Below are 25,702 nucleotides of genomic sequence, written 5' to 3'. Positions count from 1 at the left end.
AGACCTTCAAGAGGATACTGGGGTGATTTCAGGAAAAGTTCAAAAAAGAATCCATGAGTTGCAGAAGTAATGGAAGTAATGGCTCCTGAAGGTATGTTCGAATAGAACTAATGCTCTCTGAAATTTACTTCTATAAGTTAGGAGAGTACCCTGAGGATGTGTTTTTATAGAGTCAACTAAATTTATTAGAGTTTCCAGACCAGGAGATTCTTTGTTGTTCTTTAATGACTGAAACAGGTAGCTATTGACATCTGAACTGGTGAAGATGAATTTCCATTGGAGTCAGCTGACTAGTGGGAATCTATAAGTGAAGGGAAGTTCCTAAAGAAAATGGGTTTGATAAACTGCATTTAGCTGACCTCCTACTATCTATCCTAGGCCCAGCTTTTCTTAGAAGCAATTAGATCTAAGTCTACCCATATGGCTTCAAATTTTAGATGAATCTCCTCCACCACAGAACTAGTTAAATCAATTGGTGAAATATGAGCAGGAGATTGAGACAGTTGAAGCTTGGGATGTTGCTGCCTATGCTAATTGTTATTTGTCCTTCATTCTCAAACAGGAATATGATATCAGGAAGGAGTTGCCATGACCTTCAAGCAAATTGGATTTAAGCGAGGGAAGGCTGTGCAAAGTCACCAGTCTCATTACTCCTCAGAAGCCATCTGGGTCCAATGGCAAGATATAGAGCAGGACAATTGGAGATGGCCCCATGAAGTGATCTTTTTAAGTTAAGGTCTTTCCCAGGTCTTGATTTGGCTGAGACAATGCCCATTCATTAAGGCTAGGTAAGAAATGAGGCAAAAAAAAAATGGTCTCTTTTATTTGGTCAAAAAAAAAATTCAATCTAGGGTCAAAAAAGTTTCAATCTGGAAGAAGACTCTTAAGGTTTATGGTCAAAACATAAAGAAATGCTATTTTCACTCACTCCGAGCCATTAAGACCCAATTGAAGACCAAGTGAGACTTAGGCTGGCTTCTATTGTTGGTCAATCAATGAAAGTCAGAGTGATCTGGGTATAAGGCTTTGTCTTTAAGGAAAAAATCTAGCTCATAAAATCACAAGATACTTTGTGAGGATTCAGCAATCAAAATTTACATTCCTTTGGGTAGAGTACCTTCAGGTAAGGGTAAGATACTGTATGTGGATAGAGGGAAAGGAGGAAGAGAAGGGAGGGAGAGGTGGAAAAAATAAAGGAAGGAAGGAAGGAAGGAAGGAAGGAAGGAAGGAAGGAAGGAAGGAAGGAAGGAAGGAAGGAAGGAAGGAAGGAAGGAAGGAACTATCAAATGGATAAATAAACAAACTTATGAAAGAACAGACTGGCTAGTTGGGTGCCCAGTGGGGCAGTTCCCACTACTTACAAGACCATGACATCAGGAAGTAATGTCAAGACTTGCAAGTGAATTGGATCTAAATGCAGAAGGACTGTGCAAAGTCGCCAGCCTCACTCTCTCCTCCTGAGTCATCTTATAGGTTAGCTAATAACATTCTGAGAATGGGGAAGAGAGGAAGCACAAAATTTACCATCCTGATAAGATGCCAAGAGCAAAGATGCTTTCTCCTGGAAGAAGCTTTGGATGTGAAAGCTCTTTCCCTCTTAATAATCCCTGAAAGATGGGATTGATAAGAATACAATTGATGGCTAGCCTGGGGGGAGAGGGGAATGGTAAACTAGTAAAGCTACACAGGAAATTTGCTCTAGGATCCCTTCTGTCCCACTGAAGTCTAAGATATCCTTTACCACCCCTACCCAGCTTGACATTTAGGGAAAGTTATAGAGAGCAGACCATAGAGTCAAGGACTCAATATCTGTGTAGATCCTTTCATCAACCTCTACTGTGACTAAGCAGAAGCCCATAGAGCTAGCCAAACCATCTCAGGCAATTAACACTATACAATATTGGGTCTTCAGGGGAGTGAAATATATTTCTTCTCTAATGATGATGATAAAGGTAGTGGTGTACTTGGCTATATAAGCCCCTTTGTACAAGAACTCTTTATTACCTGAGAGGAAAAAGGATATAGCTAGCAACTTATAGTGGACTCCAGAGAACTGAATAAAACCATGACTACAACAGTTATCAATCTTGTCTGTGCTTTTTTCTTCATTCTTATGATGGATACTACTCTGAAGCAGTTTGCTTTAATCTGGGAAGACATTCATTATACCTTTACATCCCTTTCTCAGGGTTACCTCTACTCTCCCTCAAACTGCCAGAGCTAAAGGAACCATCTGCTCCTTAGGGCATTGATATACACCACTTCATTGATGACATAATGTTGATGGAAATAGATGAGGCCACAATAGCAGAGGCCCAAGATCAAAATGGTGGCTCATATAAGAGAGGAGTGGAAACCAATTTTAAGAAAATCCAAGATCAAGTCTCCTCAGTAAAGTTGTGAGGAAAACATAAGATAAGGAAAGCCAAGAAAATTATAGCTACTAAGACATCACTAGACTCCAAGGAAGCACATTTATTTGAGAATTCATATTCCCCATTTGAGTATCCTAATGGCCTGCATTTATCAAGTCACAAGTCTGCCTCTTTTAAGTGAGGACCAGAACACGCTACAGCCTTGGATGAAAAAAATTAGGTTGTCTAATAGGTCTCCCCTTGGATCCTTATGACCCTGCAAGGCCCATGTTTCTGGAGATTTCTGTCCATAATGACTAAGCTAAGGGGAGCTTTCAGCAGACACCATGAAGTGGCAAGAATGAACTATTATTAGGTTTTTAAAATTTCAAGTTCCCAATTCTCTAAGCTTCTCTAGCTTGGTAGGAGCTAGTAGACCTTTGTGCTTTGCCCTGGTTTAACACAACCTCTGAGAATTAAAAACCACCTGCATCCCATAATAAGGTATTTATGAAGGATTTTGGTAGAGATACTATAACATAGATATACAGCAAATATGTCAAATAATAAGTAATAGTACTCTAATTGATCTCCCTGACATCAGTCTCTCCTTTCTCTCATTCATCCTTCACCCAAATGTCTAAATGATCTTTCTACAGCACAGATATTACTTGTGCTATTAAGAAATCATCATTTTATACTGCCCCTAAGATAAAATATAAATCCAAAATTTCAGTTTCCTCAATCTACCTTTCCAGGTCTATCTCATATTATTCCCCATGATTCATTGTATCTTCCAGACTTTAGGATCATGGATTTAGAGCTAAAAGCAAGCTCAGAGACCATCTGATATTACCCCCCCCCTTATTTTGCAGATAAGGAAACTGAGAGAAGAAAAGTGACTTCCAGAAAGAAAAGATTCCTCTTTCCATTGAATCATCATATTGTTAACCAAAGTCAACTATTTAGGTAGTTCTTGCTCTTGCCTTGCTGTTTCTGTTTCTCATCACTATAATTTCCTGATAGTCATTGTCCACAACAGGAATACACTTATTTTTTCTACTTCCCAATTATTTCTTTTTTTTTGAAAGGGTAGTTTAGGAGCTACCTCCTCAGTAAAACCTTCTCCCCAGTTAGTTGTTAAACATGTTAGTTATCAACCTGAATAGTGTAAGAAAAACAAAGGAATCATAATTTGTAATTAAACAAAAAAGTAATGGTTAAAAAAATGGTGACAGTAATCTCCCTTGCTCTCACCTCCAGCTGAAAATGACCTCCCTCTTCAAAATTTTCTAAGATTCTTTGTCTGGATTTCTTTTTTGCCCCATTATATTCAACTTTGTATTGTCTATGTGCCCAATATTTTCCCCTCAACAGGAAGGGTAGGAATTTATTAGAAGTCTACTATATGCCAGATTTTTCCAAATATTATCTCACTTGAATTTCACAACAATTTTGGAAGGAAAGTTTTTGCATTTGAGGAAACAGAAACAGTCAGATGTTAAGTGACTTACCCAAGGTTACACAGGTAATAAGTGTCCTAGACCAGATTTGAACTCAGGGTCTTCATGACTTCAAGTCTAGTGCTCTCTCTACTGGGCCACTTTGCTGCCTCTTCTAATAGAGTAGAAGTGCCTGGAGGGCAAGAAATTGTTATTTTTTCATCTTTCTATCCCTACAACAAAGATAGTATCTTGGACATCATGAAAACTTAATAAACAATGATTAAATTGAATTTAAAAATATATTCTAAATAATTATGAAAACATTTCTTAATAGGGTTGTCCTCCATGTCTGGAATTCATTCTCTTACTCCCCTCTTAGAATTCCTTGCTTCCTTCAAAACTCACTTCCATGACTACTTCCTACACCACAATGAGACATAAATAGAAGCAGTTAGTCACATTGTAGTGGACACACAGTGGACCTGGAATTAGTAAGACCTGAGTTCAAATCCAACCTCAAACACTGAGTAGTTATTTGACCCTCAGTAAATCAATTCTGTTTGCCTCAGTTTCTTCAATTGTAAAATAGAGATAAAAATAGTTCCTACTTCCCTAGGTCATTTATTCTATTTTATAGTTGAGGAAACTAAAGATGCACCTGATATATAGTAGGTACTTTATTTTTTTTATTTGATATTTATTTATTCCCATTTTATACAAATAATGTTTTTATACATTAATAAATTATTGTTTAAGAGTAAACAAAATACCCCCTCCCCCAAAAAAATATAGACTCGTGTGAGTGATAAAGGGGAGAGAAAAAAAATTAAAATAAAAAATAATAGTAATAATTGTAGGTCTGGCCAGGCAGCACAATGGACAGAGCACCAGCCCTGGAGCCAGGAGCACCTGAGCCCACATCCGGCCCCATACACCCAACAATCACCTAGCCGTGTGACATGCAAGCCACCCCAACCCCGCTGCCCTGCAAAAAACCAAAAAAAAAGAAGGAAAAAAGACCCAAAATAAAATAAAATAGTAATAATAGTAGGGGTGGCTGGGTGGTGGACAGAGCATTAGCCCTTGAACCAGTAGCACCAGGGTCCAAATCTGGTCTCAGACACCCAATGATATATGGTCTCAGGCAGTCCACCCAGCCCCATTTGCCCTGCACCCCCCCCAAATAATAATAATAATAAAAAATGTGCTTGAGTCTTTGTTCCAATACCAACAACTCTGTCATGGGTGGATCACATTCTTTATGATAAGTCCATTGCAAAAGTTACTTCCATATTTTTCCACCCTTGCCATTGCTGATTGCAACTCCCTCCTTTCATATTTCTCCACTACCATGTACTATATTTTCTATCTCCTTTCACTCTGACTCTGCTGTAGGGTAGCTAAGTGGTGCAGCAGACAGATCCCTGGCCCTGGGGCCAAGAGGCCCCAAGCCCCCATACCACCCCTTAGGCCCAGCATATACCTGGCCCTATGGTCCCAGACAGACCTTCTAATCCCAGCCCCTTGCAAGAAGTGAAAAAGAAAATGTGTTATATCTGACCACTCTCCCCCCATGGTCCATCCTCTCCTCCATCACTCACATCACCCCCCTTCCCCCTGTTCCCCCCCTCCTTCTTACTCCAGATGCCTATACCCCATTGAGTATATATGCTGTTTCCTCTCCTAGCCACCTCTGATGAGATGGTAGATTCCCTCATTCCCCCTTGCCTTCCCCACTTCCATATCATTGCAATAGTTCATTGTAAGAAAGAAAAATCTTATTATATGAAATATCTTGGCCTATTTCCCCCTCTCCTTTTTCTTTCTCCCATTACATTTCCCTTTTTTCTATTGACTCCATTTTTACACCATATTTTATCTTCAAATTCAGCTTTCTCCTGTGCTTCAACTGTAAAAGCTCCTTCTACCTGCTCTATTAATTGAAAAGGTTCATATGAGTATTATCAGTGTCATTTTTCTATGCAGGAATACATGCAGTTCATCATCATTAAGTCCCTCAAATTTTCCCCTTCTCCTCCAATCTCTATGTTTCACCTGAGTCCTGTATTTGAAGATCAAACCTTCTGTTCAGCTCTGGCCATTCCAACAGGAACATTTGAAATTCCCCTGGTTCATTGAAAGTCCATCTTTTCCCCTGGAAGATGACATTCAGCCTTGCTGGGTAGTTGATTCTCAGTTGCATTCTAAGCTCTTTTGCCTTCCGGTATATTATATTCCAAGCCCTATGAGCTTTTAATGTAGTTGCTGCTAAGTCCTGTGTGATCCTGACTGCAGCTCCACAATAATTGAATTGTGTCCTTCTGGCTGCTTGTAATATTTTCTCTTTGACTTGGGAGTTCTGGAACTTGGCTATAATATTCCTAGGGGCTGGTTTTTTGGGATCTCTTTCTCAGGGGGATTGGTGGATTCTCTCCATTTCTATTTTGCCCTCTGCTTCTAGGATATCAGGGCAATTTTCCTGTAGTAATTCTTTGAAAATGTTGTCAAGGCTCTTTTCTTGAGCATGACTTTCAGGTATTCCAATAATTTTTAAATTATCTTTCCCAAATCTGTTTTCCATATCAGTTATTTTTTTTCAATTAGATGTTTCATATTTTCTTCTAATTTTTCATATTTCTGGTTTTGAAGTATTGAGTCCTGATTTCTCGTAAATTCATCAATCTCCCTGAGTTCTATTCTTTGTCTGAAGGATTTGTTTTCCTCAAAGAGTTTTCTTATTTCTTTTTCCATCTGGCCAGTTTTGCTTTTTAAAGCATTCTTCTCCTCAATAACTTTTTTGAACTCTTTTATCCATTTCACCTAAGCTGGTTTTTAGCATGCTATTTTCTTCAGATTTCCTTGACTAAGCTTCTGACTTCATTTTCATGTTTTTCCTGCATCTCTCTCATTTCTTTTCCCAATTTTTCTTCTAACTCCCTCATTTGATTTTCAAAGTCATTTTTGAGCTCTGTCATAGCTTGAGCCCAATTTCTGTTTTTCTTGGAGTCTTTAGATGCAGGAGCTTGTGCTTCTTCATCTTCAAACTGAGTGTTTTGATCTTTCTTGGGCTCACAGCCAAAATATTTCTCAATGGTGTTCCTCTTGTTTCTCTGCTTGCTCATTTTCCCAGCCTTAGCCTGTTTTGGGGGTGCTTCCTGAGCTTTTGGGACACTTCCACAAGGATCTCAGTATGTGAGGCTCTGTCCTCCCTCCTGGTCTGTGAATGACCATAAGCGCCCCCCTCTGCCACGGGGCTGAGGTGGGGGGGGGGTGCTGCTGTTGTATAGGGAGCTTAGACTGCAATCAGGATCTGAATGTGTTCAGAGCCCCAGAGTCCTGTTCCTGGAGCAGAGCTCTGCAGTCTCTCTCTGTCTCTCTTCACTCCCCCTCCCTAGGTTCAATGGGCTCATTCCCTGGGGGCTCCTGCTTACTGGCTCCACCTGCTTCTGTTTTCTGGATCTGGGCTACTTACTGTGTGCCCTGAAGGCTGGGCTTCACATGCTCATTCTGGCAGAGGTACCCCCTCCCCCCTGTTCCCCCAATTTTTGCCCAGTGCTCCCCAGGGCAAAGGGCAGGAAACTCCCCCGCTGCTGTGAGCAGAGGCTCCCAGTGCCCTGGGGCTGCCTCCGGGAGGCTGAAGTTCTTTTGCTCTGGCGGGCCACCCCTCTGGTGGGTGCCCCTCCAACCCCGGGGAGCAGAGCCTTTCTGCTCTTTTCCATGTTACCTTGAGTAGGAGAACTGACTCACTGAGTCCCTCTGTGGGTTCTGTCTCTCAAAAATTTAGAGTCCTTAGTTTCGAAGATTTATGAGAGAGCACCTAAGACACAATCCATTCTTGTTGCCATCTTGGCTCCTTGCCCCCCCCCAGGTACTTTATAATGCTTATTTTCTTTCTTACTTCATACTCTAAACACCAGATACTATAACAGGTATTAGGGATACCGACACAAAAATAGGTAGTTGCTGTCCTTAAGGAGCTTACATTCTATTACATATGTATATAAATGTATATACAAAGTATAAGGTCATTCTGGTGGGAAAGACTTTACTATATTTTCTTATCTGCCCTAACATCCAATAGAATGTAAACTCCTTGAGAGCAAAGGTTGCTTTTTGTTTGTTTTGTTTTTGTCTTGCAACCCCCATTAAGTGTAACTTCAGTGCCTTGAATTGAATTAAGATGCATAGGAGCAATACTGATAGGGAGAGCTAGTCCAGAAATGAATAGTACAAGGCTAGCATCTGCAGAGGAGATAGTACTTTAAAAACCAATCGCTTTGTTAAATGGATCTCAGAACAGTTTATATTGATCTGCAACTATCCAATGGGCAGCAAAATTCTCAGAAGAATCTTCTTGAACCACAACCTACATGTACTAGCCTATGCTTATGTATGAGTATTTACCCACATTCAGCCCAGGAAGGGTCTTCTTGGCATAAACATATTGCAAAGGTGACCAGGGTCTCTAACTCTATGATCCACCCACCAGCTCTGCTTCAGCTGTGTGGAGAACGTCATTGGACTACAACCTTCCTCTCTCAAATGGGAACAAAAGGATTTATCTTCTTGCATCAACTCTGAATGCTGAATAGAAAAGAATAAGTGGGGCACTGCTTGGAGCTGCCTTGCTTTAGTGCCAACAAAGTGCCATTATTTTAACTTCATTTGTATGGTATGAATGTGAAGGAGATAAACGCCGTGTTCCAGCCCAAGTCTATTAGCAGAAATCAATTGCAACATGGAAAGATTTTGCAATCTGGGCCATCCTACAGAAGGAGAAAAAGAACAATTGTACCCAGAGATCATGGCTCTCAAAATCCCTACTGCCTAGATTTTCCATCTCCCCTGTTCCCCAAAGATCTCATTCATTCATTCATTCATTCAACAAGGCAACAAGCACTGATTACATATATACTATGTGTAGGTCAGTGGAAGTAGATGGTACAGATGAATAAAGTGCCAGACCTGGAATCAGACTCATCTTCCTGAGTTCAAGTCTGGTCATAAACATTTTGCAGTTGTGTAAACCTGGGCAAGTCACTTAACCCTGTTTGACTTACTTTCCTTATCTGTATCTTTGTCAAAAAAAAAAAAAACCCAGATGGGTCACAGAAAATTAGACAACTGAAACAACTGAACAACCACAGGTGCAGGTCATTGTGCTAGGTATTGGAGATCCAAAAAGATCCAAAAAGAAAAGATTCAAAACCAAATAGCAATAGCCCTGATCTCGAAAAGCTTATTAGTAGAGAAGGTAGTAGGGGATGGGGGATAGGACATGACATGTTCACAGATAAGTACATGAAAAACATATAAAAAATGAATACAAGAAATTAGGAGAGAGAGAGTGGGGTGGGGACGGGAACTAACTACTGGAGGAAGAAGTAATCAGGAAAGATCTTTTGTGGCTTTCTGGTACTTAAACTAAACCTTAAAAGAAACTTGGGATTCTAAGAGGCTGTGGTGAGGTGGGAGGGCATTCCAGGGTTGAAGGACAGCCTGGACAAAGGCACAAAAAGAACATTGGAATGTCAAGCATGGGAAACAGAAGTAGGCTAGCTTGCCTGGAATGTGGAGTGAATAAAGGGGAGTATTAAACAAAAGATTTAGAAAGGCAACCAGATCGTGAAAGGTTTGAAATACCAAAGGGAGTTATATCATATCTTGGAAACAAGAGGGAGCCACTAAAACTTGTTGAGCAGAGGAGTCTCAAAACCAGAACATTGCTAAAGGACTGACAACTTGGTAGCTGAGAGGAGGATAGATTGAAGAGAAGAGAACCTATAAGATAAAGTATTTTGACATAAATGACTTCATCTGTCATAGAGTCACAGATTTCTAGGACTTGGGTGGGGGAAGAACCTTAAAACACAAAACATTAAAGTATGGAACATATATCAGAACCAGAAAGGGATTCAGTAGCTTCAAATCCAATCTCCTCATTTTACAAATGAAGAAACAGACCCGTAGTAAGAAAATGACTTGTCCAAGATCACAAAAATAATTGTCAGAGTCAGGTATTGAATCCAAATCAATTTATGGTTCTTTTCATCAAATTATAATGTCTTCTGAAAGCTTATATTATTTAGAAAACATTACTTATGATATTGTTTAAATCTAACTTTATGTGACTAGTGATGTTTGAACTCAGAAAGTTACCCTGATCTCTATAACTCTCCAGGAATGTTGGAGATGGAAAGGAATTTTATGTTCTGGAGTATGAATTCTGTGGTGAGATGGGAGGGTCCCCAAAACCCAAGTCTTGTTTTGGTCCACCCAAGCTTGTGCTTTAGGTTCCCTTGTATTTTGGTTTCACATAAATTGTATTGAATGTTTATATTTGCTAAAATCTATCTCAGTCTATCTTGCTTTCAAGTTACCCTCTTGGCAATATTGTTTAACTGTGTACATGGGGTTTGTGTGCATGAGTTCCAAAGTCTAAATCTTATATAATATAAATCTTCCAGATTTATACTGATGATGAAAAGCAGTTTCTCCTTGAGACTGGCTCTCCTCTACCAAATGATCTAATAAATTTCTTTCTAAAATTATTTCAGATTTTGAGGTTTGCTCTCACAATCAGCAGTCCTTATAAGTCTATGTTAGTCTTTATGTTATCTTTTGCTGTGATTTAGTTATTTTCATTCATATCTGACCCTTCTTGACCCCATTTGGGGTTTTTTGGCAGAGATATCTAAGTGATTTGCCATTTCCTTCTCTAGTTCACTTGAGAGATTAGGAAACTGAGGTAAACAGGGTTAGGTGACTTGCCCAGGATCACAGAGCTAATAAGTATCTGAAGCCAGATTGGAATTCAGGAAGATGAGTCTTCATGACTTTAGGCCCAGTAAACTGCACCACTGAATGACCCTGGTATTCTCTTTAACAAATTAAGGTTTAAAAATTACCTAGCTGTGTGGTCTTGGGCAAGCCGCTTAACCCCATTGCCTTGCAAAAACCTAAAATAAATAAATAAATTAATTAAGATCTAGAGAAGAGATGTTACTAGTTCAAGGTCACAGACTATAATACTGAAGGAGTTATCTCTAGTAATAATAGGTAACATTTATATAGCAAGAAGCAGTAAGGTGTAGTAAACTTGGAGTCAGGAAGACCTGTTTTCAAGGCTTTCCCTCTGGCACAATCAGATTATGGAGCCAAATCATTTAACATCTCAAGCAATTCTCCAAGACTATGTTAGAAATGGTTATCTATACCAATAAAATCACAGTTTCATATACACACACACACACACACACACGTGTCTATATGTACATGTATGTGTATATATAAAACTATGCATGTGTATATACACATGAATATGTATAAGCCTATGCATATTAGCGTGTGTGTTTGTGTAGACATATGTGTCAGTGTGCATTTATATAGACATATATGTTTATATAGACATCTGTGTTTATATAGACATCTGTGCTTATATAGATATATATGTTGGGGTGTGTTTGTGTAGGCATGTGTGTGTTAGGATTTGTTTGTGTAGGCTTGTGTGTGTTTGTATAGACATATGTGTGTTGTTAGGATGTGTTTATGTAGACATAGATGTGTGTGTTAGGGTATGTTTATGTAGACATGTTAGTGTGTGGTCATGTAGATGTATGTGTTGGGGTTAGTTTATGTAGGCATATGTGTTTGTGTAGACATGTGTGCATGTTAGGGTGTGTTTGTGTAGGCTGTGTTAGGGTATGTTTGTGTAGATGTGTGTTAGGGTGGGTCTATGTAGACGTGTGTGTGTTATGGTATATTTATGTAGACATACACAGGATGTCCCAAGAGTCTTAGAGATTTTTTTAAACTATTATTTTTCAAATACCTTGTATATGTAAAACTTAAAATAGGATCATATCTCTAGAATAAGAGAACCTGGAGATTATGTAATAAAATATCTTCCTTTTAGAGTTGAGAAAAGGAAAGCCTGGTGAACCATTCAAAGTTAGACAAGTAGTACATGCTCAGTGGTAGAATTCTAAACCCTATCTTTTGACAATAGAGGTCATGTTCTTTCTCTACTAAGCTGCTTCCTTTAATTTTTGCAAGGTGATTTTGTATATCAATTCATTTATATCATTATCTAATTATATATATAATATGCATCAATTATCTCATTTTATATACATAAACCCTCACTTAAGGATCTCACTGATTCTTAAATGACCTTAGCCATACTATAAATATTACTACCCCCGCACTTTACAAAGAAGGAAACCAAAGTTCTGAGTTATTAAATGATTTGCCCATCATTCTCCAACTAATAAGCATCTGAGACAAGATTCAGATTAAGTTTTCCCTTGATTCCAAGACCAGCATATTTTCTACTATCCTCAACTGCCCTGGCTTCCAGCCTAAGACTCCACATAAAAGTCATGTTGCTTCCTGTATTTATTACTTCCTGAATCACAGTGAGGATAATCAATGGTGAATGAATAATGATTTTTTGTAAAGGAAAGATTTTTTAAAATCTAAATGCAAAATGAAGCAAGCTCTTTAGGCAATTATCTGAATAATTCAGTCCAAAATAATCTGTTTCAAAGAAAAGTGAAGATCTGGATAATGTCTTCTACTCTTTTATTTTATATGTGGAGACACACACTGAGGCTATGCAAGCCCAAAACAATTTATCCTAGTTTAGGAAATAGGGGAGGAGGGAAAGATAAGTGGCATTGCTGGTTATTTTCCTTCTTGTAGACATATTCACCAATTGAATAAATGGAATTTTATTATCAGTTAGTGAATGTGACAATGTGTAGAAGTGGTCCTAGGTTAAATGTCTATCAGTATAAGCAAAAGCCCCCACAAACTATTAGTTCCATCTCCCACCTTCATGTAAAGTGTCATCTACATATATACTTATATGATATCTGCCTCAATAGAATATAAGAGCTTTGAGGGCAGAGAAACTGTTTCCTTTTAGGTTTTGTATCCCACTAATTAGTACTGTCTGAAACATAGTAGTCATTTAATAAATGCTTAATGATTTCTTGATTAGCTTCCTGAGAATTTGGATCAGACTCAGAATCTCAGAAAAATGAGGGATGCTGGCATTTTTTATAGAAACATATCTTTATTATTTATTTATTTTATTAAACCAGCATTTCTATAACATAGAATAATAAAAAAATAATTGCACATGGAATTGCAAATCTGTTATGTACTTTAAATATCTATGAAATTATCATATTTTTCTTTTTTTTCTTCCCTCTCCCCAAATCTTTTTCACATTACATTCTCTATCCTCCTTGTGACCTACATAAAAACCCTGCTCTTCCCTATATATATCCAATTTCTGCCCATCCTTCAAAGCCTATTTTAAATCCCAATACTTCCATGACCCTTTTTTTTAGCATTCCAGTCCTTAGTTATTTCAACTCCTCTGAACTCTTATCTCAGAGAATTATTGAGAGGATTCTTGCTCAAGTAGTGGCTAGACCAGTGAGGTTTGTGGTCTGGGAATTCTATGAATCAACACTGAGCATCCATATTACCACATCATCTGGCACCCTAAATCCTAAATGGAAAAAATATCAGGAGCCACTATGTTCAATCCATACCTGGAAAAGAATCTTCAACCTATTTGACAAATGGTCTTCCAAACTTTCTTTGAAAATGTCTAGCAGGGGCAGCTAGGTGGCGTAGTGGATAAAGCATCGGCCCTGGAGTCAGGAGTACCTGGGTTCAAATCTGGTCTCAGACACTTAATTACCTAGCTGTGTGGCCTTAAACAAGCCACTTAACCCCATTTGCCTTGCAAAAACCTTAAAAAAAATGTCTAGCAAAAGAAAATCCACTATCTTATGAGTAGCCCATTCCACATTGTAAAGATCTAATTGTTAGTAAATTTTTGTTTTTGTTTTTGTTTCCTTACATCAAGCCTAAATTCTCTTCTCTCTGACAGTCATCAGCAATTTAAAAGCAGCCATCTCTTTTCCAGGTTAAATATTCCTAGAATCCTCATATAGCCAGGCATGGTACATAGTATATTTATTTAAATATATATTGTATCATCTCTCTTTCTCGCTCCCCACCCAAGTAGAATATAGGTTTCTTGAATTAGGGATTATTTTGCTTTTTTTTTTTTCCCTCTTGGTATCTCTATTGCCTAGCATGATGCCTTGCAAATAAATGTTTTAAATTGTGCCTCATATCTCTATTAGAAGATGTTGACATAAAGACAGGAACTATGTCTTATCTAAATTTTCTCTCCTAGTGTTACGTACACCTAATAAACATTTGTTGAATTGAAATTTATGGAATTAAAAATGAATTACTCAAAAAAATATCTTTAAGAAGAGATATCCCATAGGAACTGTCTGTCTGTCTTCTTGAGGATTGCTTGGAGCCCAGATTTTTATGGGATATAATTCATGCAAAACTGTCTGATTAAATCGATAATAGGGTCAATAACTCCCTCTGATGTTTCTCCCATCCCAGGGTATTTAAAAGGGCTGACTGCTTGGGATTTCAAAATCGAAACAGCCCAGCCAATGAACAAGGAAGGAGGCAGCTTCTGCAAACTGGCCAGCTCAGCATCTGAATTGACTATTGAAAAAACTCAAGTTGGAAGCTCAGTTCTTCCCCCACCCTTCCTCAAATTTATTCCATATACAGGCCTGGGCCCTATCTGCAAAGGGCTCAAATCTAGAACTGTATCTTCCCAGCATGGATCAGAACAAGCAGATTAATCTCATTCCCTTTTTAGCAGAGGTAGGAGACCATGAATGTGGTACATTGAGTGTGGTATCAGTTTTGCTGAACTGTCTTTTTTTTCCTTCTTTTAAAAAGAATTCCTTTTTTATAAGGAATGGGGAAGAGAGATAGATTTGGTGATATGAAAACAAAATTATATTTTAAAAAAAGAAAAGAAAATAGCCAACTACAAAGTGAAAATATCAATCACTAAATTGAATTGGTATAGTCTTAGTCTCCTTTTTCAGTCCAAAGTAGTGCTTTATAGTGAGAGATTTTCAATGCACTTTAAAAATATAATTTCAGGGGCGGCTAGGTGACATAGTGGATAAAGCACTGGCCTTGGAGTCAGAAGTACCTGGGTTCAAATCCAGTCTCAGACACTTAATAATTATCTAGCTGTGTGGCCTTGAGCAAGCCACTTAACCCCATTTGCCTTGCAAAAACCTAAAAAAAAAAATTTCATGTTTTTTCTTACTATAATCCTAGGAGATAAAAACTATTATAATTCATATACTACAGATGAGGAAACTAAGGTAACCAGGATTTAAGTGACCTTTTCCAAGGTTCTAAACTAGTATCTAATTTGGATTTGAACTCAAGTCTTCCTGACTCCATACCCAAAGATTTATCCATTGAACCATTTAGTTGACTTATTAATACTTCTAACCTATCATAAGGGAAAAGTACCCTTTGGGTCCCTCTTTGAAGGGGCCCAATTTAAGTCAATTTAAGTTAATTCGGCAATTATTTAACTGCCACATAAACAGAAATGTTTTATGCACTGAGGAGTGTTAGAAATAAAATAAGATTTGATTCCTACCCTCAAGAAGCTTAACTGATAAAATAACTGAGAAGCAGCAATATAACAACAGATGCTTGATAAGGAGTGTTAAAGGTATAGCGTAGTAAAGGTTTAAAAAAGAGCGAACATTGGACCTGTGATTTGAGTTATCTTCTTGGAGATGGAGGGTTTTAAGCTAGACTTTTAGGATGAAAAAGCTGAGAATAAGCAGAGAAAAGTAAACATTTCATGCAGGTAGGGATTAGCACGAATGTTTCCTATTACTTCTTATTTTAAGATTGCTGTCTTATAGCAGACAAAGGCATGGATTTAGAGTCAGAAGACCTGGGTTCCATTCTTTTTTCAACACTTATTAGATGTGTGATCTTGGCCAAATTTGTTAATTAATTTGAGTCTCCCTTTTCTCATTTATAAAAGAAAGATGATAATTCCTGCACTGCCTACCTTTCAGGCTTGTTGTGAGGGTTAAATGAGAGCATTTTATGAAACATAAAGTCAATATTAGTCAACAAACATTTACTGAGTTCTCTAAGTACTCTGAGTGCAGATTGAAGTATACTTTTCTTAATTTTTAAAAATTTTTCCTGGTTTATGTGTTTTCTTTTGCAACATGGTTAATCTGGAAATTTGTTTTTGCATGATTTCATATGTATGATTGATATAATGCCTGCCCTCTCAAGGGGTTGGAGTAAGGTAGCAACAAAATTTGGAACTCAAAATTTTTTAAAAGTGAATTTTGGTCCTCTCAGTAGTTCAGTGATCAAGAACAGTACTGAGTGAACTGTTAAAGAAAATGCTATCCATACCCAGAGAAAAAACTATGGAATCTGAATGCAAAGCAAAGCTTATTATGTTCACTTTTTAAAACTTGTTATGTTTTTCCTTTCCTGTCATGGTTTGTTTTTTCCCCTTAGTTCTAATTCTTTTTTCACAATTTGACTCTATTAAACACAATTATATATGTATAACCTTTATGAGATTGTTTACTGCCATGGGGAAAGAGGAAGGAAGGGAAAGTGGTAGAAAAATATGAAACTCAAAAGATTTCAAAGGGCTGAATGTTGAAAACTAACTTTGTATGTAATTGGAAAATATTTTTTTAAAAAAGTAAATACTGGGGCAGATAAGTGGTATAAGTGGGTAGAATACTAACCCTTGAGACTGGAGTTCAAATCTAGCCTCAGACACTTGACACCTAGTAGTTTTGTGACCCTGGGGAAGTTGCTTAACCCTGATAATCTTATTTTTAAAAAAAGAGTGAGACTTTTTTCCTTTTATTCTGATGCTTATCTCACCATATCACTAATATAGAAATATATTTAACATAGTTTATATATGTATAACCTGCATGATCTCTGTCTAGGGGAGAGGGGAACAAAGGGAGGGAAGGAGGAAAATGCGGAATTCAAAACCTTACAAAAATTGATTATTGAAAATATCTTTAAATGTAGTTGGAAGAATAAATTTTTAAAAGAAAAAGAGATAGAATATTAAAAATTTTTACATGTAATTGGGAAATATTTATTTTAATTATATTTTTTAATTACATGTAGACAATATTTAACTTTTTTTAAATTTTCAGTTCCAGATTTTCTCTTTCCCTCCTTCACTTCTCCCCTTCTTAACATGGCAAGCAATTAACACGTGCAATCAGGTAAAACATATTTTCATAGTAATGCTATGAAAGAAGAAACAGACCAAAAGGAAAAAAAACAAAAAAGTTTAAAAGTTAAAATAATATGCTTCAATCTGCATTCAAATTCACCAGTTCTTTTTCTCACTGTGGATAGCATTTTTCATTATATGTCCTTTGGAATTATCCCGGCTCATTGTACTACAAAGAAGAGCTAAGTCATTCATAGTTGATCTTCATACAATGTGTATAAGACTGTGTACAATGTTCTCCAGATTCTGCTCATTCACTTTGCATCAGCTCATGATGCAAAAACTTTCCAAGTTTTTCTGAAATCTACTTGCTCATCTTTTCTTATAGCATAATAGTATTCAATTATATTCACATCCCACAACTTGTTCAATCATTCCTCAATCGATGGAGAGCCACTCAATTCTCAAGTCTTTGCCACCACAAAAAGAGCTACTATAAATATTTTTGGTACAAATAGATCTTTCCCCCATCCCTTTCTTTTTTTCTCTTTGGGATACCAACCTAGTAGTGGTATTGCTGAATCAAAGGGCATGTCCACTTTGATTGACTTTTGGGGCTAGTTCAAATTGATCTCCAGAATGATTAGATCAGTTCACAACTGAGAAATCTTTAACAAAATAGATTAAAATTTTTTTCAATTTTTAAGTTTTCTAAGTGCCAGACTTCTAACTAGTATTTACTATGGATAGAAAGAAAAGTAAGAACAGTTCCTGCCTTCAGTGACCTCGCAATTTAATAGAAATAGATATCAATATAGATAGACATATACTTATAAATATGTTCTATGTAATTAAATATACACTTGTAAATAACTATGGGTTCACAAGATATACACAGAATAACTGGAAAGTCATTTCAGAGCAAAAATGTGGGGCATTGAGGAGGAGGGGGAATGAAAGGGGATATTAGGAAAGATGACCTGCAGAAGGTGAGATACAAACTAAGACAGCCAGGAAAGCTAAAGGTCAAAGGTACCATATAAATGTCCATTATTACTAAAAGGACTAGATAAACAAGGTACATCTTATAGGGTGAAAATGTAAAAAAGGGAAGAATGAATAAAACAGCCAGACTGGAGTTCAGGATACATGATTACAAACTATGGAATCACATTAGAAATGCATTTTAGGGCAGGATGGCACTTTTAAATTCCCAGCTATAGAGTTTGGATTCTATGCTATAGGCAATGAAGAATTTAATCTTATGGGCAACTTGTAACACCTCATATTCTTCAGGGGAAAACTTCACAATGTTCTCATTTTAAAAATAAGAGGGTTGGACTTAATGACTTTTAAGTCCCCCTTCAGCTCTAAATTGCTGACCTGTAATCCCTAATTGGGAAAGTGGAGGGTGGAATGGACTGCTGGAGGGGACATTCCTCTAGAATTTTCTGGGATAAAACTGCATCATCAAAAAGTAAGATTTATTGTTAGCTGTGTTTCTTATTTCTTCTTTATATATTCCATTTGGAAACTGACAAAAACGCCATTTGCAACCCACTGGCCAAATGCCAATATCTCCTATGGCTTTTCTCCTAGGGTCAGCTATGGAAAGTACCAGAATTTGCTTGTCAGGGAGCTTAGCTATGTAGCTTAGGTCTGGAGGTGGGAGAGCCAAATTTGGGGGTTTTGATCTACAAGCCAAACTTTGGTGATGGGGAGGGGAATTGTGGATGTTGTTAAGTGCTAATTAGAGGCTGAAAATCCCAGCACTTGTTTCGACTATTTAATTACTATTTCACAGTGCCTGCTTGTTTGGATAAATCTCCCCCATGTCTACATGGGGTTTAGGGTTGATTTTTTTCTCTTTCATTTCTTTCTAGTTTTCTGTGGCTCATTCTTCCAAATACTAAAGCACTTCCCTTACCGCACCCTGCAGCCCAACCCTCACTAGGCTTGGCATTTTTCCCTTTTTCATGGCATCAGCCACTTTCCCGCTGCTGGCTCACACGTCATGGAGCATTGCACCAACTACACCAACTACAACCTCAGCCACAGTTTCTTAATTATTTAACACATTTGCAATCAACTTCCCAGATTCAGTGGGAACACAGTTCAAAGTCCCAGAGGATACTTTCTATTTGCTCTAAATAAGTTCTACATAAACCAAAGGCCTCTTGCTTTATACCAATGATCATGGTCCTCAGGGGAGTTCAAATCCAATGACTCTAGGATTGCTGCCATGTTTTCCAGTTGAATTTGGATGAACACAGAGCATCTTTTCCATCTGGGGCCTCTGCAAGCAAGCAGAATTTTAAAAAATCAGGGGATCTTGCAATCATAAACAGAAGCCCCTTGATCCTTTGCTCTTGAACAAGGAACACCATCTTTTCTTAAATGAACCCCAATTCTTATGACTCTTAGCTTCACTGTCAGGATGTCTTCAGTGCAATAGGATTTCATTAGACTTTCATAATTGCTGGATTATGTATTGCGCCATCATCATCAACATCAACATAGTTATTCAAATTCCTATTACCACACCATTGCTCATTCTCACCTCTGCCCAATTCCAGAATTATAATTGAAAGGGAATTCACAGACTATCTAACCCATGTCTAACTAAGGAACTTTTCTAAAACGTCTTTACAACACCCAAATTGTACACACTTTCAGGGCTAAAATAGCACCTTTTATCCTGTACCCAACCCAGATCACTTCAGAGAAACCAAATTCTCTCCAGCACGAAGGACAGCTCCTAGCATAATCCATTCCTCTGTTCTTTGGACAGATGAAGAGAACTCCTAATAAAAAATCCTATGTCCTTGAGATAGACCTTCATGATCTGGTGCATGAAGATATAAAGAATTCATCTGCCCACCAATTAATTACTTCTCTTGGAGGATTAGTCACTGGCTAAGATAGAGCTTTACATCTCTGACTTTGCAAGAGAATCAGATTGATTCCTCAACATTTCACTCTTTGTTCTATGCTAAAACTATGCTAATGAAAGTATTTGAAGTAGTCCCCTTAGAAACAATGGTAGTCCAACTTCTATGCCCAATGTTTGATCCTATTTGGGGCTTCACTACGCTTACCACCAGAGAAGAAACTACTTAAAGAGAAGAGAAGAGAAAGAAGAAAGAAGAGAAGAGAGAGAAAAGAAGAGAAAGAAGAAAAGAGAAGAGAAATTAAAAGGTGCACTAGACTAAATTACAAATGTCTGTGCTGATAAACCTTAGACAAAAATGCTTAGATGAAATGATTTCCTGTGTGTATATATGTATGTATCTATATACACATATATACATATACATACATTTGAGTGCATGTATATGCACACACATGCATATATGTGGTCCCATTAAACAAAGTCAAAACAAAGAGTCCCTGCCCACAAAATATCTTCATTTGCTCTCAGAATCTCCCCTAATACCCTTTCTATCAACCTATCATCCCTGGGAAAGACATTGAAGGCCCTACTTACAATGCAAATGCTACCTGGGAAGGACATTCATTAAATCATTAGTACTGATAACTGCCTCAGCTCCTAGAGGCAACTGGCAGTGAAATGAGTTGAAATCTTACCTCAAACACTTACTAAATCTATGACCCTAGACAAGAAACTTAACCTCTGTTTCCCTCAGTATTATCAATTGTAAAATGGAGATCTTGACCAGTACCTACTTCCCAAGGTTGTTGTGAAGATGAAATTAGTTGATATTTGTAAATTGCCTTGCACATAGGAGATGCTATATAATTGCTTATTCCTATTCCCAATACTCAACAGCAGAGGAAAGGCCTGAGAGAATAATAGAAGAGGAGAGTCCAGGTAAATTTTGACAAATTCAGAAAAAGAGAGAAAAGCTGGAAAGCTGAGACACTGTTTAGTGTGTTTAGTGATAATGGTTACTAGGCATTGTTGGAAGGGGGATTCCTGGCAAATAGCATAAAGATATTAGGAATATGGAATTAATGAGACCAAGTATGAGCATCACCAATCCCCAAATTTCATTGTTACTAGATCCAGATCCCGACATTTCAGAAAAGCAAATTCATCATTGTTTCCTTCTCCCACCCACAAACATTTAATCAGAAATGGATCTTTGAAAGGAGTAGGATACATGTACCATTTTCAAATCATCAGTGACACAGTCCAAAAAAAAAAAAGTACTAAATGTGATATCAGAATCCAGAAAAACAAATTTGAAATACCATATTTACTATTTACTTCCTGCATGATCATTGGCAAATCAGTGCTTCTCTGGATCTCTATCCACCTGAAAATAAGAGGATGTCTTGATTATCTCTAAGGTCTTTTCCAGTCCTGATTCCTATAATCCTATGTCAGGGATTATTAACTTGGATACATGAACTTGTTTTATTTTTTTAATCTCATAAGAGTATTTTAATGAAACTGATTTACTTTTTAATCATACAAAAAGGTGAAGAATTGTTCTAATTAATTATTGAGCACCTTCAATGTGTCTAACTCTTTGAGATATACTAAGGAAGATATAGGAAGAGGAGGAAAAGTAGTTCTTGTCCTCAAGGAATTCACAATCTAGTAGAGAAGACAAGGCTAACATGTGAAAGACAATAAAAAAGAAGGTAGACCAGTCATTTGTGTGTTCTAGCAGTGTGATATAAGAATTATACCCCCAGGATATTACTCTTCATTAATGACAACACATTCAGCCTGCCCTTATACAAAATTAACCCCTGGTTTAATGGAGAAGAGACATCTCTATATTAAAAAGTTATGTATTTATACCTAAACTATTGGTGGAGATGTAAATTGGTACAATCCTTCTATAAAACAATTTAGAGTTATGACTCCAAAGTTACTAAACTGCCCTTAACCTTTGATACAGAGATACCACCACTGCATTTATACTCTAAGTAGGATAGAGAAAGAGGAGAAGAACTCATAAGGACAAATGTAATCACAGCAGGTCCCTTTATAATGATAAATTACTGGAAACCAAAGGGATATCCATCAGTGTGGAAATGGCTTAATAAATTATGATATATGAATGCAACAGAATAGTATAATGCTACAAGAATAGTATAATGCTGCAAGAAATGATAAAAGGGATTAGTTTCAGAGAAACCTGAGAATATTTATATGAACTGATGCAAAATGAAGTGAACAGAAAAAGCAGGAGAACAAATTATACAATAACTACATCATAAAAATGAACAATTTCAGAAGACTGAAGAATTCTGATTAAAGTAATGCTGTTACCCTGACTCCTATGTTTAGAGGGCTCCCAGATCAGTCACCTCTTCATTTCCCACCTAGCTATGTTCCTTTAGACTGAACACCAACCTGCCCCCAGGTACCTCATTATCAGGAAATTCATAATCCCTGAGAGATAGCATCAACTATGATACTCATCAGCACCCTCAATACCCTCCACCCCTCTGAATTGAAGGCCTGGGGAATAGAGCAAAGAACTCTTCCCAAAGCTTCCACTTAAGAGGATTCCTAGACTCTCTTTATTTTCTAGCTTCTGCACTCTATCATGCCCTCTCAGTACCTTTCCTCTCCTTTCAGCTTCCTTTTGTGTGTTGTCTTCTCTGGACTTTTAAACCAGTGTTTTTTCCATCATACAATGCTATATAGTCAAGATAGGAAAAATGTGCATGGGTAGGAAAAAAACAATGCAGGGAGGAGGAATGGTCTGAGCAAAGTAAGGAAGTGGAAAAAGAATGGCAGGTGTGAAAGACAGGGAATCAAACCCTCGGTATCAGGAGAAAATTGAGCAGATTTCTGTAGCAACAGTTCTTGGACAGCAAAATTAAATTCCCACCCCCCAGAAGAAAGGCAAATCTTAATGAACTTTGCTGTTCATCCTTTGTTCTCAAAGAGGACCTATAACATCAAGAGGGTGATGACTTGACTGAAAACATGAGTTGGATTTAAGTGAGGCAGAGCTGCATAAAAAAATCATCAGCCTCATTCTCTCCTTCAGAGTCTTAGAAGTGCAGTGGCAAGAAAGAGGTATTACCTGACAAAGGACCAGGATACAAACAAGTTTGTAAACAGACTAAGTTATAGATTTAAATACTCAGTTTGCAAAATCCTGTACTTAAAAAACTATTACACTACACTTTTAAAAAAATCACAATTTGGGAAAGGGATTTACATGTCACAAAGATAACTAAAGATTCAGTGTCAGGGAAAGTCTTCCACAAATTAACTGAATTTAAAAGTTTTGTAAATGTTATAGTCTCTTCTTAATCTTCTCTTGGTTTCTTATCACAGGAATGTAAAAAGTATCCCTGAATACTACATCATTCAGTGAGTCAGGTTTTAACCAAATGAGCTAAATATTAACAAGAAACAGGTTTCAGTTAACCAAATATTCTAGAAGGAATGATATAATTTAATTGAATAAAAAGTAAATAAAAATTGTCATAACACTACCCACTTACTGACCATCATCATGGCTTCTAAATAGAAACCATCTTTTATAACCAATATGCATAGTCAAACAAGACAGATAAAAATACTGGCCTTTTCTCCAGGAACAACTACAATAACAACAATAGCTCACATTTTGATAACACTTTAAAGTTAGAGGGGAAAAGGCAGCATAGCATAGTGGATAAGATGACTGTGGAATCAAAAACGCAACCAGGGGCAAGTGGGTGGCACAGTAGATAGAGCAACAGCCCTGGAGTCGGGAGGACCTGAGTTCAAATTTGGCCTTAGACATTTAATAATTGCCTAGCTGTGTGACCTTGGGCAAGTCACTTAACCCCATTGCCTTAAATTTTAAAAATAAATTTAAAAAAAACGCAATCAACTCCTGCCTCTGACACATACTATGATCATAAGTCATTTAACCCTTCTAATCCTAGGCAACTCTCTAAGACTACAAGTTATAAAGGACTTGCTAATCTACAACTTGCTGTCTAGAGCCCCCAGATGGGGGCTTCATCAAGCAAGTCAATATTCATTACCTCCTTTGTTCCATGTAACATTGGAGGTATAGATAATAAAAAAGACAAAAGCAAAAGAGTTCCTCCCCTCTTACATTTTTTGAAAGAGTTGATGCATGCATGTATTTGTATACATTTGTACAGATAGCTTTGGGAAGGAGATCACTACAACTGGGATGATTAATTACGAGAATGAGTCATGTGTACAATAAGGATATGTTCTTACATCTCTATTTTCAAGGATTAATGCTCATTTCACTCTACTTCAGAGGATCAAGAAACTTTTTTTCTCTGGGAATCAGGAAACTTTTTTTTTGCCACATCCTTCAAATCACATAGTATGGTAGATACCCAATTCTGCTCACCCAAATGGCAATTTGACATAGAGGGTTAAAATTAAAAGGCTTTTCTATGTCTGGTTAGTTACCCATGATTCCTAACTGCCAGACAGAGCTTTACCAAGAGACTTGGTAATCAAGGAATAAAAACTAAACCACCCAGGACCATTCAGTAAAATGTACCTTCTTCTATATATAAGGCTCCAAGTTTTATTGCATGTAAGAGCTATGAAAAAGGAGATCATCAATTCATTCTCTATTAATTTTAATGAAGGTTGGAAGGAGAATTTTATATGCAGTATATAGAATGTTTACATACAATAGATAGAATTAAGGGGAAAAAAGAATCTATTCTCTTTCAATCTCCAGGGGAAGGTCAATTGGGCAATAGACACAGGACCCTAGGGACAATAGACACTCTCTATCCACTGTACCACTCAGCTTTCTGGTACAGTGGATAGAGAGTCAAATCCAACATCAGACACTTACTAGCTAAGACTGTCATTAGTATTTGGTAGTTAGAAAGAAAGATTGGCATAGATCGAAGTATGATATGATTCTAAAAAGCAAAATAGTATAGGAAAAGATAAAAAGACTCATACAAATGAGATACAAGAGGAAGAACTGATATAGAGGAATTAGATGAGGGAGGGGGTCTGGTAGTTCTGGAACCCTACTCTCAAAGGGAATGGATTAAAGTAAGTGTGTGTGTGTGTGTGTGTGTGTGTGTGTGTGTGTTGTGTGTGTTTGTACATTTAGAAGGGTATAAAGATCTTCTAAATTCAGAAAGAAATAAAAGGGCAAAGGATGATGGTACTGACTTAGAGGGTAGGGAATAGAATAAGAGGAGAGTGTCATAGAATGGGGTGTAAATTAATGGGAATGGGATAAAGATGGAATAGCATATATATTTGGAAGAGCGTAAATTTTTTTTTTCAAATTCAGGCAGAAACAAAAGGGCAAGGGTTCAGGGAAGAGGGGGAGGATAAGGGAGGGATTTTTGGAGGGGGGGCAGGTTAAGGAATAGGAGGACAAAGTAGCAGTTAGAAGAAAATAGAGGAGTGAGGAGGGATAGGAATAGGGTGAGAAAGAAAAGAAGGAAAACAAGTAATTATGGCTTAGAATGTGAATATGAAATAGAAATAGATGCAAGATTAAAAATTTGATTTTTAACAATATGTTGCTTTCAGGAAATGTGATAAAAATGAGAGATACACACAAAATAAAGATCAGAAGTAGAATTTATTATATATAAAAAAAGCAGGGGTAGGAATCATCTCAGATAAAGTTAAAGCTAAAACAGATTTAATGAAAAGAGAAAAATAGAGCAACTACACTATATGTCAGCCATATTAACCAATATTGTTTTCAACTACTTAAAATAACTAGTCACTATAAAGTGAGAATATTGTTGTGGTGTAAGAAATGATGAGCTAATGGGCTAAGAGATAAATAGAAAGGGCGCGGATATGTGGCACAGTGGATAGAGCATCTGCATTGAAG

The 25,702-nt window shown here is 37.2% G+C and overlaps 1 long non-coding RNA gene across 5 annotated transcripts in view; it reads right to left on the bottom strand.

The window, feature by feature from the left end:
- The window catches only part of LOC141505445 (uncharacterized), a 182,695-nt gene that overhangs the window by 70,305 nt on the left and 86,688 nt on the right, over window positions 1-25,702 (bottom strand). For all 5 annotated transcript variants that reach the window (XR_012473605.1, XR_012473604.1, XR_012473603.1 and 2 more), the window contains one exon: window positions 3,869-3,989. This is a non-coding gene — a long non-coding RNA (uncharacterized LOC141505445). The remainder of the gene's footprint in view (window positions 1-3,868; window positions 3,990-25,702) is intronic.

This window comes from Macrotis lagotis, chromosome 1 (genome assembly GCF_037893015.1).
Source record: "Macrotis lagotis isolate mMagLag1 chromosome 1, bilby.v1.9.chrom.fasta, whole genome shotgun sequence".
In the NCBI taxonomy this organism is placed as follows: Eukaryota; Metazoa; Chordata; class Mammalia; order Peramelemorphia; family Peramelidae; genus Macrotis; species Macrotis lagotis.
This window is presented reverse-complemented; position numbering and strand designations above follow the sequence as displayed.